Source organism: Gadus macrocephalus, chromosome 11 (genome assembly GCF_031168955.1).
Source record: "Gadus macrocephalus chromosome 11, ASM3116895v1".
NCBI lineage: Eukaryota > Metazoa > Chordata > Actinopteri > Gadiformes > Gadidae > Gadus > Gadus macrocephalus.
The window spans coordinates 3,079,761-3,084,198 of NC_082392.1; the positions used below are offsets into that span (position 1 = coordinate 3,079,761).

Consider the following 4,438-nt stretch of genomic DNA (forward strand, 5'->3'; position numbering starts at 1 on the left):
GTTCTCCCCTCGGCCTAATGAGCACGTCACATCAATCCCGTAAACGACTGGAAAGGCATACATTAGAGTCATATCTTGAAGTCAACATGATACATGAGGGAGAAAAGGAAATTGTGAAAAAGTTCTCGTTCTGGACCATCATGTAAATGGACTGCATTTATACTGCGCTTTTCTAACCAGTGGCCACTAACAGTGCTTTAAAATGATTGACTGACATTCACCAATTCATCCACACACTGACGGCGGTGTCAACCATGCAAGGCGACAGCCAGCTCGTCAGGAGCAGTTAGGGTGGGGTGCCTTGCCCAGGGACACCTCGACACTCTAGCTAGGAGGAGCCGGGGATCGGACCGGCGACCTTCCGGTTACAAATCAACCAGATTTACCTCCTGAGGCACTGCCGCATCATGTCAGAGTGATTGTAGAATGTTGAAGAATCTCGTCATCTCCTCTCAACTGCATCACTGACACAGCGTTCACACTCTACACGTGCGTCGACGGATCTCATTGACTTTTGCATGGGGCGTTCTCGAAGTGCATTGTGGGTCAATCCGTTTCCGTCGGCTCCGTCGCCTGCGTCAAAGTTGAGAAATGTTCGACTCTTCGCGCAGCGAAGGATCCGTCGGCCAATCAGATCACCTCACCCATACGTCGGACACGCCCACCGTCATCCGTCGACGGACATGTACAACGTGAACGCGGTGTAAGGCGGAGCGTGAATATGGAACGAGGGCGATTGATCCACGTGAAACAGCTCGATGGGCAGTACGTTGTTATTCCTGGCAGCGGGCGACTCCAGAACAAAGCTGACGGCCGTGGCGTCCCCCCTCGCAGTGCCCCCTCGCACCGCCTTTGTTTCCCTGCACCCTTCACGCTGCCTTGTGGGAAGGAGGCTAAGTGTGCGTACGTGCGTGCGTGCGTGCATGCGTGCGTGCGTATGTGCGTGTGTGAGTGCGAAAGTGCATGCGTGCGTGCGTGCCTGTATTGAGGCTGACGTCCTCTCAAGGGCCTCCTCAGAGCATCATGCATGTGGTTGCTGATGAGCGGTGCCAGGTCTCCGGGGACGACCCCAGCAGTGGGTCCTCTGGGGGGGGGGAGACACTCAGTAAGTGGTGGAGCTGAACCCACAGAGTCTTCCCGGTCCTCGTCAGGGCTCTGCCAACATGTGTGCTTCTTCTCCTGTCAGACTGCGTGTACAGCTTTGTACAAACCCTCAAGGCTGACTGCACGGCTCTGTTCCCGTCTGCGCCGGGGAAGGGCCAGCCTGCTCCACACTGTGCCCCTCTCTGCGATCACCGCAGTACGGTAATCTGTGCTCCACGATGTCAGCGAGCAACCGTTGTGTAGGCCGCTGCGGCGACGTTTAGGGTCAGGTGTTGTGATGTAAACAGCAGAGGGGAGGCCAAACAAACGGCTGGGCTGGACCGGCGGATTTGACATCCCGGAGAGCAGCACAATGTCTGCTCTTGAATGGGTCTGGGGGCTTGATGTATTCCTAGGAGTCTCCGCCAGCCTTGGTGTCAGGCCTGCACATGAGATCCACCATGTTCAGACCGCTGAGCGTCTGAACATGGTGGATGCACGCACGCACGCGCGTGCGTGTGCGTGTGTGTGTGTGTGTGTGTGTGTGTGTGCGTGTGTGAGTGTGTCTGCCTATGTGATGACCCTTACACTCCATATCAAAGCGTATGTTATGACATTATGGAGAACTACACACCAGGCTACGAGACAACACCAGTACATCGACCTGATTGGTCATAGTTGAGCTGCAGCTGTATTGTCTATTCCCAGTTGCCCTGGCAACCCGTCTAGCACATAACCCACTGTTTTTCTCTTGTTTAAGTTTGACCGCATCCTAAATTGAACATGATATTTTTAAATGACACACATACCGCATGTACCCTTGAACAAATCTCGTGCATCATCCCCACCCCAGCTCTCCCATAATCAGATTGAACAAGGCTGCATATTGCAGGGTTCATGAACAGTTAATGGACAGTACATTAAGGGCAGTGCCTGGAGTAACCAGAGACGTCTGGGTCTTGTCTGAGGAACTTTATGCAGTCGTGGGTACTTGCCTGGTTTCAATGTGTGAGGGCTTATGTTCTGCGTCTCATGGCCATCCCACGCAACAGCAGCACACTGTGTCACACTGTGTTGTGTTCTGAAGAATCATGCAGGGCTAGACCCAAACACACACACACGCGTGCGCAAAACACAGACTCACACACACACGCGCGCAAAACACAGACACACACACACATGCGCAAAACACAAACACACACACACAGACACACACGAGCATGAAACACACATACATACACAGACACACAAACATACACAGACACACAAAACACACACACAAGACTAAGGCCCCGTCCACACGAAGCCGATTTCCTGGCGAAACCGCAAAGGTCTTGTACGGTTCGGCCTTCCTTCCACACGAAGCCGGCGAATCCGCTGACCGAAACCGCAAACTTCTGAAACCACCCTCAGAGGTGGATTCAAATCTACCCGATTTCGTTTTGGATTCGTGTGGACGCCTGAAACCGACTGAAACCGTAAACCATGATGTCATCGCCCCACCCCTCGACCCTCTAGCCAATGACTGTTAAGCCCACGGAGTCTCAGAACTCACAACAACAAGGATTTCTGTAGCAGAAGCAGCGCCCCTTATGGGCCTGGAATGTGTACTACAGCGTTTCTACAGATCTACCCGGTTTCGCTTGACTCCGTCTTTACGGAGATACTCCGAAACCGGATAGATCGAAACCGTAACGGTTTCGCCTGTTTCGGCTCCGTGTGGACGGGGCCTAACATGTGGAAGAATGTACCTCAATTGATGCATTGATGGTGCATGGATGATGATGAATAGGGTAGATAAGGTTATAGTAACTATGTCTCTCTCTCCCCTGCTCTCTCTCTTTTTCTCTTTCACACTCTAACTCTCACTCTCTCAAGCTCTCTCTCGCTCTCTCTCTCTCTCTCTCTCTCGCACGCTCTCTCTCTCTCTCTCTCTCTCACTCTCTCTCTCTCTCTCTTGCTCTCTCTCTGCTCATTTTTCTTTCCCTCCATCTATTTTTTAACTGCCCCCTTAGGGAAAGGCTTGAGGCTTATTATTATTGCTCTGTTCCTCTGTAACCCTGATCCCTCTCCCACCGCCCCTCACTCCTCTCTCTTCTCCTCTCCTCCCCCTCCTCTCCTCTCTTCCTCTCCTCTCCTCTCTCCCCTCTCTCCTCTCTCTCCTCTCCTCCCCCTCCTCTCCTCTCTTCCTCTCCTCTCCTCTCTCCCCTCTCTCCTCTCTCTACTCTCCTCCCCCTCCTCTCCTCTCTTCCTCTCCTCTCCTCTCTCCCTCTCCTTTCTCTCCTCCCCTTTCCCCCTCCTCTCCTCGCCTCTCTACTCCCCCCCTCCCCCCTCTCCTCCCTTCTCCTTTCCTCTCCTCTCTCTCCTCTCCTCTCCTCTCCCCCCTCTCCTCTCTCCACTCTCCTCTCTCTCCTCTCCTCTCCTCTCCCCCCTCTCCACTCCCCTCCTCCCCCTCCTCTCCTCTCTCCACTCTCCTCTCCTCTCCTCTCCTCCCCCTCCTCTCCTCTCCTCTCCTCTCCTCCCCCTCCTCTCCTCTCCTCCTCTCCTCCCCCTCCTCTCCTCTCCTCTCCTCCCCCTCCTCTCCTCTCCTCTCCTCTCCTCCCCCTCCTCTCCTCCCCCTCCTCTCCTCTCCCTCCTCTCCTCTCCTCTCCCCTCCTCCCCCTCCTCTCCCCTCCTCTCCCTCCTCTCCTCTCCTCTCCCTCCTCTCCTCTCCTCTCCTCTCCCCTCCTCCCCCTCCTCTCCCCTTCTCCCCCTCCTCTCCTCTCCCCCTCCTCTCCTCTCCCTCCTCTCCTCTCCTCTCCTCTCCTCTCCTCTCCTCTCCTCTCCTCTCCTCCTCCCCCTCCTCTCCTCTCCTCCCCTCCCCCCTCCCCCTCCTCTCCTCTCCCTCCTCTCCTCTCCTCCCCCTCCTCTCCTCTCCTCCCCTCCCCTCTCCCCTCCTCTGTACATTAAGTCAGACTGAGCAGCATTCCCCAGTGCTGCTGCACCACAGAATGTGTTTTCCCACCGCTGCTCATTAAGACCCCCAACAGCCCGACCTCTTAATGCACCAGAGCGCTGATGAGGAGGGCACCGGGACGTTTTAGTACCCCTGCACACATTCACCCCAGCGGGGCGGGGGCGGACGTCAGTGGTGTGGTATTAGTGGTGATCAAATGGATTTAATGGTGCTCCAGCGCGACCTTTGAAGCATAGTCCTGAATGGATATTTTTGAGCATCACGTCTAATGGTGTGTTTGTACCGTTACCAGTTATTGTCCCCGTATCGTTTTTTTGGAATAACATGTTTTGTTTTGGATTATTAAACAGCTTATTTTAAAATAAGTGGAATAACTGGAAAATAGAGCAGCATGAAAAC

The 4,438-nt window shown here is 54.3% G+C and overlaps 1 protein-coding gene across 1 annotated transcript in view; it reads left to right on the plus strand.

Annotated features, from left to right (window-relative positions):
- LOC132467471 (potassium channel subfamily T member 1-like) overlaps positions 1 to 4,438 on the plus strand; it is a 63,704-nt gene that overhangs the window by 9,459 nt on the left and 49,807 nt on the right.